The 15,492-nt window shown below is 40.0% G+C and overlaps 1 long non-coding RNA gene across 1 annotated transcript; it reads right to left on the reverse strand.

The window, feature by feature from the left end:
* Positions 1–10,326: 10,326 nt before the first annotated feature.
* LOC138975167 (uncharacterized) lies at positions 10,327–15,210 on the reverse strand. The gene is made up of 4 exons (XR_011458533.1): positions 15,063–15,210; positions 13,020–13,104; positions 10,930–11,042; positions 10,327–10,449 (listed from the first exon to the last, which is right to left on the reverse strand). It is a non-coding gene; the product is annotated as an uncharacterized lncRNA (long non-coding RNA).
* Between the last annotated feature and the right edge of the window lie 282 nt (positions 15,211–15,492).

Below are 15,492 nucleotides of genomic sequence, written 5' to 3' on the forward strand. Positions count from 1 at the left end.
TAAAAGCTCGGAAAAAATCAGACACTCAGCGAGCTACTTCTGTTCTCCGACAGGGCCTATTTCTCCCACATGAAAGTTAGCTGCAACAGAGTCGCGCTACCCCAAAGTCAAGGAATATATTAGATTTTTCTCTCTCATTACTTTATTGTCCCATCCCAAGGTAGTCCACATCTTATGGCCCAGAGAGGTAATAAAATCTCGGGAAAAAAATCAGACAGTCAGCGAGCTACTTCTGTTCCCTGACATATGGCCCATCATGGCCTATTGCCTATTTTCGCGGATAGGTGCAGGGGCGGACGAGGGGGGGGGGCACAGGGGGCACGTGCCCCCCCCCCGAAAAAAAAAAAAAAAAAAAAAGAAGAAGAAAAAAAAAAGATTTTTCTATGCTGATTCTATGACCATTTCTAAGTTTAAATGGCACCAGATGGCACCATTTTTCTTCTTTGGGCAAAAATTTTTTCCGGGGGGGCATGCCCCCGGACCCCCCTAGCAAGCAAATTCGGGCGCTTCGCGCCCATCACATTCACTTTCGATTCAAAGTGCCCCCCCCCTTACAAAGCAACTGATCCGCCTCTGAGGTGTGATATTGTGAGAGACGGACTGAATGACACTTGACTTAAAGTGTGAAGCGACTAGAACACCAAAAGCGTTTCTGCTTCAAGACAGGCCTTCGCACTTAGGCTGTGTCTGTGACGAGCTGGAAACATAAGTTAAATCAAAGCGTGAAATGTGTTCGATGTATTTTTGATTTCTTCAACATTAATTTTGTTTAAATTGCAGTTTCGGTATAAGCGTGGTCCCTCTTATATACTGATAATGGTAATAGTAATCATAAACAAGTCGCGTAAGGCGAAAATACAATATTTAGTCAAGTAGCTGTCGAACTCACAGAATGAAACTAAACGCAATGCCATTTTTCAGCAAGACCGTATACTCGTAGCATCGTCAGTCCACCGCTCATGGCAAAGGCAGTGAAATTGACAAGAAGAGCGGGGTAGTAGTTGCGCTAAGAAGGATAGCACGCTTTTCTGTACCTCTCTTTGTTTTAACTTTCTGAGCGTGTTTTTAATCCAAACATATCATATCTATATGTTTTTGGAATCAGGAACCGACAAGGAATAAGATGAAAGTATTTTTAAATTGATTTGGACAATTTAATTTTGATAATAATTTTTATATATTTATTTTTCAGAGCTTGTTTTTAATCCGAATATAACATATTTATATGTTTTTGGAATCAGCAAAAGATGGAGAATAAGATAAACGTTAATTTGGATCGTTTTATAAATTTTTATTTTTTTTTTTACAATTTTCAGATTTTTAATGACCAAAGTCATTAATTAATTTTTAAGCCACCAAGCTGAAATGCAATACCAAAGTCCGGGCTTCGTCGAAGATTACTTGACCAAAATTTCAACCAATTTGGTTGAAAAATGAGGGCGTGACAGTGCCGCCTCAACTTTCACAACAAGCCGGATATGACGTCATCAAAGACATTTATCAAAAAAATGAAAAAAACGTTCGGGGATTTCATACCCAGGAACTCTCATGTCAAATTTCATAAAGATCGGTCCAGTAGTTTAGTCTGAATCGCTCTACACACACACACGCACACACGCACATACACCACGACCCTCGTTTCGATTCCCCCTCGATGTTAAAATATTTAGTCAAAACTTGACTAAATATAAAAAGATAAAACAATAATAAAGTTTTTTTATGTATTGCAAATCCTGACATGGTTCTGGGCGTTTCACAAAATTAATGTGTTAACAAAATTACAAAGCAATGTACATAATGAACATTTTAAAACAAAACCATTTTCTCCCTATAAAAATCAACTAGTACTGTGGCATCAGCATTAACAGGGAAAACAAATCTGAAAATTATTAAAAGCACAATCACCTACAAGATGCACATTATAATACATTATTTATCCAGAATCTATCATAATATTGATTGTTTGTTATTATGTGTTTGCGGCTGCCAGTTTCGGTCAAACTAACGTTCACAACCTGTCTTTCACAACCTTTAAACTCATGTTTGTTTTGAATTTTTTTTTTTAATGACATTGTACAATCTCTACATCACCAATAAATAAAATTCATACACTACCATCTCGTTATACCGACTGCTAAACGTACCAGGCGGGCGGGACGGCTCTGAGTTAGCCGAATGCAATCACGTTGTCTTCTGCGCTTGAGCGCACTCCATACACACCTCTTGACATACTCTTGAAAGCGATAAGACACCACCCGAGTAGCCAACGGCGGCTTACTTTAATTGCGATAACAACTCGTTTCAAACTGTCGTTAAAGACAGGTCCAACTACACTTACTTGTAAGATGTTACATTATGGAGGTCAAAATGGCCAATTTTCTGTAGTTTTCGGGGGAGAAATCTATCCTGTTACTGTATTAAAAAAGAAGCTTAAATTTGTCAGCACATTATTTTATTTTAGTACCAGTTCAGTGCCTCATATGGCTTTTTGACCAATCAGGACGGATTCTAGGTGACCCTCTAAATGTTATAACGTTCAAGCAGGGACCCTTTTTGTTTATCAAGCAAAACATTGACAAGACAAAGTACAAATTTAAATCAACAATACCAACGTGATTTATTCTAAAGAATGACACTTCAAATGCTGCGAGATAATACTCTCTTTATCTAAAAAAAAAGTACAGAAAAGCTAGTTTTGTCGGTGGGTGCTTCACGGAATAGCAAAGCACCGCCCATCCTCTGAGTGTGCAATGCCGACCCGCTCACTTGGAATCTAAATGATCAAAGTTCGAAAAAATCTAGTGAAATTGCGTCACTCGCTTTACGTCAAATGTATCTTTACAGCATTTCCCATCGTCTGGAGTCGGTTCTAAATCTCTCTCTCTCTCTCTCTCTCTCTTTCTCTCTCTCTCTCTCTCTCTCTCTCTCTCTCTCTCTTGTGAAATGAACGGCTAATTATCTAATTCTGCATCATTTGAAAAAAAAATGATGAGTGAAACTGAACTGATGTGTGGAATAAGAGGTCTTTATTTGCACCCTTGTGTCCGTTATGGTGTATATTATTGGTCATTGAGTGTATGATAAGATTGATTTGCTGACATTATTCAGTTTGATTATTATGAATTTCGAATTGTGACAATGCTCATGGCTGAGCTATCTTTTTTTGTGAGAACAAAATACGTACACTTCCTCTGTTTATCATATGATTGTTAACAATGTAATCAAAAGGAGTTGATTACATTTGTAAGTGCATCAATATGATTATATGACGGTGTTGCTGCTATTTCTGAATTTAAGGATCAACGGATTCCTGACATTTTAATTCTCTTTGAATTTAGTAGCAATTTATTTAATTCTTCATCAATTGTCAGTGAACTTATGAGTTCAACTGAATTGATGTGTTGACTAAGTGGTGTTTATCTTCACCTTGTGTATGTGGTGGTATATATAGATTTGGAAATATAGTGTCTGACAATATTGGGTTGCTGACATCATTCAGTTTTATTATTACGAATTTGGAATTGTTAGTATAACATTTATAATTATTGTTATTATATACCTGTATTATATTTTTTTCAAATTGCAAGCAACTTTTCAACAGGCATGCATAGTCTGTGAAAAAGTAGTCACTTTTCATTACTTGCTTTTCGTCATTATTTGAAAAAAAAGGAAAAGAAAAAAAGCTGTGGAATTATAAACATTACCATGACTTCAACTAAAACATCTTGGCCGAATAAGGAAGGGCTTCGCATTGGACACCTGAATATTAATCATTTATATAACAAAATGACTGATGTTTCAAATGTGCTTTTTAATTCTGGAAAAAGTTTTCATATGTTTGGTTTTTCTGAATCCAGACTATCAGATAATGTGTTAGACTCTGACATCATTGTTCCAGGATATACTCTTATTCGTAATGATCCTGTTAAAACGAATGAAACAGGCATTACTGTTTACATAAGTGAATCAGTTACATATAAACGACTAGCTCATCTTGAGGTTCATGGAGTTGAATCAATATGGATTGAAGTTAAATTGAAAAGATCTCCGCCCTTACTATTAGGATTTATTTATAGAAACCCTTCTGAAAGAGTAAATTGGGCAGATAACTTTACTATTATGATGGACTCTGCAACACTGGATTCAAAAGAAATCTTGCTCTTAGGAGATTTTAATATTGATTTAATGAAGCCACATAAAAATTGGAATAATACAATTAATAGCTTTGATTTGCAACAAATGGTTCAGTTACCCACTAGGGTCATGGCTGTTTCTAAAACTCTTATTGATCATATTTATGTGTCAGAAAAACAAAATATTATTGAAACATGCGTTCCTATTTTATCTTGCAGTGATCATTATCCAGTTTGTCTTACCTGGTCAAGGAAAGGTATTAAAATCCCTAAAGCTGGACATAAAACTGTAACTTATCGTCGTTTCTCGCGTTTTAATAAAAATGATTTTCTCTCTGATTTAATTCACAGTCCTCTTTCTGAAGTCTATAGCTTTCAGAATCCTGATAAAGCTTTGGAGCATTGGTATAATATTTTTATTTCTATTTATGATAAACATGCACCATTAATTACGCACAGAGTTAGACATATTGAGAAACCAAAGTGGCTTGATCAAGAAACAGAAGATGCTGCAAACCACAGGGATTATTTGAAAGCAAAGGGTGATTTTGAAGGATATAAACGGCAAAGAAATAATGTAAGTTCCCTAAAAAGAACTAAAAAGAAAAACTATTTCACTGAACTAGTGTCATCTAAACAAGATTCAAAATCAATTTGGAAAGCCATTAATTTATTAACAAACAAGCGTTCTAATTCACACCCAACTGCCATGAAAAACATTTCTGCTGATAAACTTAATTTACATTTTTCTACAGTGGGAGAAAAAGTTATTCCTATTGATAGAACACAAGAAAATGATTTAAATACCTTAATAGATCATTGCAAATCCAAGAGAATAGAGGCAGAAATGCCGCTACAACACATGACTGTGTCTGAAGTTTACTTTGCACTTGTTCATCTCAAACAAACAGGAACCCGGGGTGTAGATAGAATAGACAGTAAAATATTGAAAATAGCTGCTCCTGTAATAACAGACACCTTGACATACATTTACAACTTATGCATTACCACTTCTTATTTTCCAACAGCATTTAAGCAAGCTAAGGTAATCCCTCTGTTTAAATCAGGTGATCCTTCTGATCCTTCTAATTACAGGCCTATTTCAATCCTGTCACCACTTTCAAAACCCTTGGAAAAACATATATATAAACATGCCTTAGCACATTTTGATAAAAACAATTTATTCCATCCAAAACAATCTGGTTTTCGCAAAAAGCACTCATGTCATACAGCTCTTATAAATCTAATTGATCAATGGCTAACCAACATAAATTCTAACAAATTTTCTGCAGCACTGTTTGTTGATTTTGCAAAGGCGTTCGATGTTATTGATCATTCTCTTCTCATTAGGAAATTGTCAATATATGGCATGCAATGCACCACCATTAATATTCTTAAATCTTTTCTTTTAAATAGAAAACAAATTACATTTACTAATGCATCATATTCAAATGAAAGTACTTTGAAATATGGGGTCCCACAGGGATCAGTTTTAGGCCCATTATTGTTCTCCATTTATGTCAATGATTTACCACTGTACATAGATAATAACTGTGAGTTGTTTGCAGATGACACTACTATTCATTCTAGTCATCATTCCATAAATTATTTATCAAAAACTCTACAAGAAAGCATTGATGCACTCCTGAATTGGTCAGAGTTAAACCATATGTCTCTTAACCATACTAAAACAAAATTTATGCTAATAACCACAAGACAGAAACGACAAAATCTATTATCGAGCATTCCACCTCTTTATATTAAAAATCAAGTATTGGAAGAAGTGTCTCACCACAAAGTCCTTGGTGTAAAGATTGATAATAATTTATCATGGCATGATCACATTGATTACATCTGTAAGATTGCTTCCCAAAAAATATATCAGTTATCAAAAATAAAACATTTCTTGAATCTCCACTCGCGAAAGATTTTTTTTTACAATCACATCTTGTCAAATATTGATTATGCATCCACTGTGTGGGATTGTGCAAGTGCTAATGTTTTGAAACCTTTAGCCAGTCTTCACAGAAGAGCAGTTAAGCTTATTATGCTAAAAAATCACACTCCTTCAGAATCTGATTATACAAATTTGCAAGTATTACCATTTCAAAAAAGGTTAATGTATAATAAAGGTGTTATAATGCATAAAGTGATGTCAGGATATGCACCGGAGACATTACGTGATAATTTTATTTTGAACTATAACAGACTAAAAATCATCACACCGACTCCACGTATTGACCTTTTCAAATCAAGCCTTCTATATTCAGGTGCGGTCCTATGGAACTCACTTCCTATTTTTCTTAAGCATAAAACAAACACAGACAGCTTCAAAAAAAATTATATGTCGCACATAATGCAACTAAACATGTGCTGAATGGTTCAACAATTCATTTAAAATGTATGTGCATGTTAAACTAAATTATAATAATATGCAGATCTAAATTAAGATATGTTAAAAATTGACATATTTATTATTGGAAATTGTACTTAAAATGCAGCATGACAAATGTATATCTGTATATATATATAATGTATTATAAGTTTGATGTGATAGTTATTTGATTATATTGTTTTCTGTTCTTGTTGACCCTATATTAGGGCGAGGGCTGGATGTAAAAAAGCAATATTCTTGCTTATCTATTACCCTCGATAATAAAGATTTTGTCTTGTCTTGTCTTGTCTTGTCTCTCTCTTTCTCGCTCTCTCTTTCTCTCTCTCTCCATCTCTCTCTCTCTCTCCCCTCTCTCTCACTATTCTCTTTCTTTCTCTCTTTCTATCATCATCATCATCATCATCATCATCATCATCATCATCATCATCATCATCATCATCATCATCATCATCATCATTTTTCTTTTCTTTTCTTGCTCCTCTTACAGTATCACGGTAAATGTTCCCAAATAGATCCTAGTTACCTCAGAGGACGTTAATCCCCAAAGTCAGCCAGTCAGTCAGTCATTAAAGGCAAAAGCGAGGTAACGCACAACTGGGTCCGACCAGTAAAGCCGTCGCTGCCTGTGTGACAACCACCATAAAAATCTACCACAGCGGGAAACTTTCAAGTTAAGTATTTTCAACCATCATGTGCCCGCATTCAACTTTACAATCAAAGGATGTCTGTTGAGATAATCGAATGGATCAAAACTTTGAAACCTGCGCGCATATTCTAAGCCGACTAACACATAATTGTTAAGGACATCATAAAATGGTTCTCGGTGAAAACTTGACCGAGGGCCATTTTACGACGTCCTTGACTCGAGTGTGTGACGTATAGTCTTATGCTCTGCTTCTTGGGCAAGGTAAAGAACACCGAAAATATTTCAATGCCGTTCTCGAGCTACGCTGACTTTTACAAAGGGTACAGCTGACACGGCTTACGTAATCTGGTTTCCTGGTCATTTGTGTGAAAAATCTGTCCGACAAAGAAGAAGAAGAAGAAGTGCGCGCAGAGAGAGAGAGAGAGAGAGAGAGAGAGAGAGAGAGAGAGAGACAGAGAGACAGACAGACAGACAGACAGACAGACAGACAGACAGACAGACAGACTTTCCGCACTCGTTAAAATGTCAGTCGATACTGGAATAAATGTTGAAACATTGTAAACCTAAAAAAAAAAATAATAATATTAAAATTAAACATTCATACGAGTTACTATCTGTGACAAGAACGCATAAGAAGTATAGCAACTAAATATTAATCCGCTTACCCATTGCTCCTCTTCGCACCTCGGCCTGTGAGTCGTCCTTTTCCTGAGTACTTGCACACAAGTTTTGCGTATGCATACTTCAGTTCGTCTGGAAAGGGCTGTTTTGAATTCTTGTTCGCAAGTTGAACAGCACGACTGTATTTGACCACGTACACCAAATCGTTCTTTCTGGAAAAGTCTGCCAGCCGTTCAGTAAGATCATTCCAACTTCTGAATGTTTTCCCCAACTGTCATTTGTGCCATTTCTCAGCGATTGATCAACGGTGTGGTTATTATGGATGTAGTAAGTGTCGAATTGTGAGAATGCACAGTTCTGTCCGCCAAGTGGTTTTAAACACTGCGCGTAGCCTATTTGCACCAAGTAATAACGTGTCACATCAAAATAGTTCTTTACCTGTCAGATAGTTTAGCGCCAAAAACATGAACCAATGATAGCCCATGGATTAGTAAGTCATATGATGTTGGGGCGGGGCCAATGAACTAATGTCAACACAGTAAGTATCAACCAATGTTTGGCTCCGCCCCCACATCACGTGGACAGGGTGGCCGAGTGGTAACGCACTTGCGCTCGGAAGCGAGAGGTTGCGAGTTCGACCCTGGGTCAGGGCGTTAGCAATTTTCTCCCCCCTTTCCTAACCTAGGTGGTGGGTTCAAGTGCTAGTCTTTCGGATGAGACGAAAAACCGAGGTCCCTTCGTGTACACTACATTGGGGTGTGCACGTTAAAGATCCCACGATTGACAAAAGGGTCTTTCCTGGCAAAATTGTATAGGCATAGATAAAACAATGTCCACCAAAATACCCGTGTGACTTGGAATAATAGGCCGTGAAAAGTAGGATATGCGCCGAAATGGCTGCGATCTGCTGGTCGATGTGAATGTATGATGTATTGTGTAAAAAATTCCATCTCACACGGCATAAATAGATCCCTGCGCCTTGAGTCCGAGTCTGGAGATACGCGCGCGATAGAAGACTTCATATATATAATCACGTGACCCATAAACCCATCGCCTGTAATTAGATCATACTATTACCGCTTCAGTTCTGAGACATCCTGCTTGCTGGCGCGCGCGCAGAGAAAAAAATTCCCTCTTTATCTTCGCTTCTGATGCTCACCCTATTGTTGTTGGCACTCGGGTTTGCTTGTTTGTTTGCTTAACGCCCAGCCGACCACGAAGGGCCATATCAGGGCGGTGCTGCTTTTGACATATAACGTGCGCCACACACAAGACAGAAGTCGCAGCACAGGCTTCATGTCTCACCCAGTCACATTATTCTGACACCTGACCAACAAGTCCTAGCACTAACCCCATAATGCCAGACGCCAGGCGGAGCAGCCATTAGATTGCCAATTTTAAAGTCTTAGGTATGACCCGGCCGGGGTTCGAACCCACGACCTCCCGATCACGGGGCGGACGCCTTACCACGAGGATTGGAACTCGGGTAACAGGGAGCGAAGGGCAGTGCCCCACCTAGTGATCGAGTGCCACAACCCAGACTTTTCCCTTAATATATATATAGGTTTTAAACTCCTGCTTCCGGATTATACAAAACACATTAAAACATGTATTAAACAATGGCGACTGCACGTGAGAGGGAACAATAAAGAGACCAAAAAGCAATGTACTCACGTTAAAATGACGAACACGGAACGAATAACAGCGACGTTTCGACCTAAGGGTCTTCTTCAGGCACAAAAACACAAAAATACACACACAAAAAAGAAGAAGAAAGACGATAGAACAAATGAAGAGAAGAATAACTGACAAAACAACTGCACTGCACAAACCAACAAATGACAAAGACACAACACTTCGAATTAACCTAAAATAAATCTCATAACAAAATAATTGTAATAATTATTATTTTTTTTTTTTACAGGAATGTATATGTTTCTGTGTTTGTTTTTGTTTTAATACAAAAAAAACCGTGATCAAATAATCAGAACTCTTTCAAAATACTCTGAATAAAATATATTAAATGCAATAACTTTTTTTTATTTTTAATTCAAATAAATGTTTTAGTTTGACTGCATTTGAATAGAAACTGAATTCTGATGAAAGCAGTTACTGTAAAGTCATTTGAAGTCACATGATAAAAATCACATGGTTTAGTTGAGCAGACCACAAAGTGCAGAGCTAAAATATGTGTATGAATCTGTGTGAAAATCCAGTCCGTTTGTCCACAGGGATGCTAGGAAGCAGTCAAATGGGGTCGCTCAATCTGCTCAAATCCAGTCAAATGGGGTCGCATGGGCCGACAAATGGGGACGTCCCCGTTTGTCGGAAGCGTCCCCATTTGACTGCTCTCCAGTGACAATCGTCCCCATTTGTCGGTAAAACCACCTACACACACACACACACACACACATAAACACACACACACATAAACACACACACATACACACACACACACACACACACACACACACACACACACACACACACACACACCAACCTCTCAAGTAGTGAGGCCCTGTAACAACAGTGGGACCCACTTCATCCAGTGTTACGGGTTGGGGGAAGTGCGTCTTATTGGCCCACTGCGCAGTCTCACAGCGCAGCCGGAAGTCAGCAGTTTCAGGTGACAACAGGTCCGACTCTTTGATAATCTGGCAATTTAAATACAATTTTTAAGAGTTTAAAACGCGATGGCATGCACTTTGAAGTAATCTCTTTCACTCATTTACTAAATTACTAACTCACTCGCTTACTCAATCAATACATCAATCAATCAATCAATCACTCAATCAATTAATCAACCAATCACGGTCTCAATCATACTCCCCGATTGGATCATTCACTCACTCACTCACTCACTCACTCACTCACTCACTCACTCACTCACTCACTCACTCACTCACTCACTCACTCACTCAACCAATCAATCAATCAATCAATCAATCAATCACGGTCTCAATCAAACTCACCGATTGCGATTGGATCTCTCTCTAGAAAACAAGACAGCAAGAAACACGTACCATGGCATCCAAACAAAAGTAAAACGATACAGAGTACAGACAAACAGATTAGTCATGGTTGTGGTGCCAATGTTGGTGATGATACCACTGTCGTCATGGTGACGGACATACCCGGTGGTTGTTGTGAACGTTGAAGTAGTCAGACCGCCTCAGTCCACGGCCGGTGTAGTGAACGCTGTCCGCGCCATGCTTGTTGTAGATCACGTTGTTGTAGATTTGATTGCCTGGGGGAAAAGCCGTGTGAAAACATGGGCTGATGGAGGTGCACGAACCGACAGTAGGTGCCACCCAAACGGGAGATAACAAACTGCGTGGTCCGATTCGTTGAATTCACAACGAATCTCCATTTGAACCAATCCAAAACCGCGGCTGGCTCCCGACCGGTTGGTAACTTTCTCGTGCACTTCAGCCCCGTTCAATTTTGTGGTGGTGAGCGTGATCGTTTAGGCGAAGTGTGGTGGGTCTTTTAGATGAACAAAACGACGGGCGCAATAGCCTAGTGGTAAAGCGCCGGCATCCCAAGCGGAAGGTCGCGGGTTCGAATCCTGGGAGCGCCTGGCGGGTTAAGGTTAGACATTTTTCCGATCTCCCAGGTCAACTTATGTGCAGACTTGGTAGTGCCTTATCCCGCTTCGTGTGTACACGCAAGCACAAGACCAAGTGCGCACGGAAAAGAGCCTGCAATCCATGTCAGAGTTCGGTAGGATATAGAAACACGAACATATCCTCTGAAAGCGGCGTATGGCTCCATAAATGGCGGGGTAAGAACGGTCATACACGTACAAATCCACTCGTGCAAAAACACGAGTGTACGTGGGGCTTTTAGCCCACGAACGCAGAAGAAGAAGAAGTAGAAGATGAAACAACAAGAAGGGAAAAGCCCATACGACTCACATGCTTGACCTTGACCTTAACATGACCTTGACCTTCAGGGCCAAGGTCAAATAACTAAACCTAGCAATGACATCATACACTAAGAACTGCTTTACACATTTTTCCTACCAAAATACATGTGACCTTGACCCAAGGTCAAGGTCATCCAAGTTCATGCAACACAAAGCTGTTAATTCAAGACATAGGAAGTACAATGGTGCTTATTGGCTCTTTCTACCATGAGATATGGTCACTTTTAGTGGTTCACTACCTTATTTTGGTCACATTTCATAAGGGTCAAAAGGACCTTGACCTTGATCATATGTGACCAAATGTGTCTCATGATGAAAGCATAACATGTGCCCCACATAATTTTTAAGTTTGAAACAGTTATCTTCCATAGTTCAGGGTCAAGGTCACTTCAAAATATGTATACAATCCAACTTTAAAGGACCCTTGCGACCTTGACCTTGAAGCAAGGTCAACCAAACTGGTGTCCAAAGATAGGGCTTACATTGCCCTGTATAGCATACATAGCTAAGGTTGCCATTCTCGATAACTTCAGAAAAAAATGCGAAAATGTGAAAAATGGTCGTTTTTAAGACAACAATTACGGCCCCTGTGACCTTGAACTTGAAGTGAGGTCAAGTTGCCGCACATGTTTTTTGAGATCTTGTAACCATACACCATCAGGCCACATCAGGTGTTGATAGACTTAATAGTGTCCAAGAAATATCCAACGTTAAAGTTTTCCGGACGGACGCCGGGACGGACGGACGGACGGACGGACGGACGGACGACTCGGGTGAGTACATAAACTCACTTTTGCTTCGCATGTGAGTCAAAAACGCATTAAATCTTTGTTCTACAGATTTCAGCACTTGTGATACATATTCTTTACTGACATCTAGGGCCTGCACATTTTATTCCATACATGACAAAACTCCTGGTTGTTATTCACGTACGTCCCCTGTCTGTATGCATGTCCGTACCGTCCTTTTGTGTTTTTCTCCTCCTGCCTGTCTGTCTGTTTGTTTCTTGGTCTGTCTTTCGGTCTGTTTCACTGTCTGTCTGTTTTTCTGTCTGCCTGTCTAACTGTCTGTGTGTTTCTAAGTCTGTTTTCGGATATCTGTGGTATTTTTTTAGGGTTAGGGTTAAGGTTTACACTCTTTTCTTCAGGCTGTCTGTTTGTCTGTCTGTCACTTCATCTCAATGTAAAAGCCTGACCTAATATGAGATGATAACCTTTAAACAATTATATCTAAATTCAAAGTAATTACAGTTACATTCCTGATCAATTCTGCGATGGTGAAATAATGTGTGCTGACCTTTCGGCTCGTCGGGGAGGTCGTTCAGAATGTTGTACAGCTCCGGGTACCTCCGCTTCCAGACGTCATTAAGGTAGGGACTTGCCTGATACAGGTAAACCAGGTAAAACAGGTAACATAAACAAAACGGCAGGTAATATTCGAATGAAAAATTACGATGTAAATATTGGGCTAATTAATAAAAGTAGAATTCCATTTTGATATCTCTGCTAAAACACATCAACAACAGTAGATTTATCAATACTTTAAAATGGACATGAATTGATACTCACTTCGCAAAGAAATTGGATACAAACAGACAGACAGACACACACACACACACACACACACACACACACACACACACACACACACACACACACACACATCTATATCTATAAACGGCTTGTGTCTGTGTGTCTGTCTGTGTGTCTGTGTGTCTGTCTGTCTGTCTGTTCGCCATGCACGGCCAAAGTTCTCGATGGATCTGCTTTAAATTGTGTGGGTATATTCAGGTCCCGGACACAATCTGGTTGATGAAAAGTTTCAACACGTACTCTCAGCGCGCAGCGCTGAACCGATTTTGGTTTTTCTGTACATCCATTCCCAGTAACTCTTCCTTATCTTCTCCAGTGTTTTGCGCGTTTATCTCCCTTCCTTCGTACGGTGCGCCGGCGTACACTCGGCAAAGCTTCGGCTCTACTTCTTCCCGGCGAAGCCGTACCCGGCGAAGCCGTACCCGGCGAAGCGGGTATTTATCTAGTACCTATATATATATACGACTTGTGTCTGTCTGTCTGTCTGTCTGTCTGTGTGTGTGTGTGTGTGTGTGTGTGTGTGTGTGTGTGTGTGTGTGTGTGTGTGTGTGTGAGTGTTCGCGATGCACGGCCAAAGTTCTCGATGGATCTGCTTCAAATTTGGTGGGCATATTCAGGTACACCCGGGACAGGACACAACCTGGTCGATATTTCAACACGTGCTCTCAGCGCGCAGCGCTGAACCGATTTTGGTTCCACCTCAGCTACCCGGGCCCCCATACCGACACACCAAAGCCAAAGTTCTCGGTGGATCTTTTTCAAATTGGACACCGTATTCAGCTACACCTGGACACAATATCATCGATGAGATATTTCAACACGTGCTCTCAGCGCGCAGCGCTGAACCGATTTTGGTTTTTCTGTTCATTTCACCATTCCCAGTAACTCTTCCTTATCTTCTCCATGTTTTCAGCGTTTACCTCCCTTCCTTCGTATGGTGCACTATAGTATGAGGGGGCATCTTCGGATATTCCCGGCGTTCTGTTACTATTTTTAGAAGGTCACCGCAGTGTCCAGAACGTAAATTGGACCCGTAAATTATCCTCACTGTAAAAGTGCAAAGGTCGAATCAATTTATAGCCACGCGAAAAATACACTGTCATCTATCTCTCTATATATACGGCTTCTCTGTGTTTGTGTGTGTGTGTGTGTGTGTGTGTGTGTGTGTGTGTGTGTGTGTGTGTGTGTGTGTGTGTGTGTGTGTGTGTGTGTGTGTGTCTCTCTATGTGGGCAACACCTGTGGATTGTTCAGTTCTGTTTGTGATGTGGTCTGGCGGCTTTTGTGTATTTGTATGTACTGGCCTTCCTTTGAGAAGCCATAACAGTTCAAAAGGGCTTAGAGATAAGCTCTAAATTGCTCAATCCTGTTTGAGTGGAGTTCGCCTCCAAAGGTGATTAACACGGTTACATTCGTCGACAAGGATGGGACTCGATATGGTCAGGAATGGCATTATGGCCACTGAATCATTTTCGTGCTGTTCCCATTCCACGAATCTGGGAGGGACCTAAGCTTGGCGGGTCCATTGTTCGGACCCGGCGAAGCCGGCGTACGGCTTTAAGTACTTCTTCCCGGCGAAGCCGGCTACCCGGCGAAGCGGGTATTCATCTAGTATATATATATATACACACACACACACACACACACCACACACACACACACACACACACACACACACACACACACACACAACACACTCACGCACACACACACACACACACACACACACACAGAAAACGTCACGCAGACCTTAAGTTTTGTACGAAGAAGTGAGGCTTCATTGTGTCGACAGACCACGACCGTCCAAATGAACAGACGCCTCTCTGGCGTTGTACATGACGTTGTAACGAATGACGTTGTCACGGCCACCGCCTATGTTAGCGTGGATGTCGTTCTGGAAGAGTCAACAGATCACTTTAAAGGGATAATACCTAACCAAAATGACCCTTAGATCGCTTCCAAGTTATACTAAGAGAATCTGCGTGACACATCATGCTACCGCGGAGGACTGCCTTTACTTTGTCAACCAAGCGTATGAAAAATGTGACCCTCCACCACGGAATGAGTCGCATGTCACCTTTTCATGATTTTTTTATATTTTTACATTTTCTTACAGAGTTTTTTATTCTCTATCCAGTGGTGAAAACCGTTTTAGAAAAGAGCAAAAACTTTTTCGAGT

This window comes from Littorina saxatilis, linkage group LG9 (assembly GCF_037325665.1).
Source record: "Littorina saxatilis isolate snail1 linkage group LG9, US_GU_Lsax_2.0, whole genome shotgun sequence".
Lineage (NCBI taxonomy): Eukaryota > Metazoa > Mollusca > Gastropoda > Littorinimorpha > Littorinidae > Littorina > Littorina saxatilis.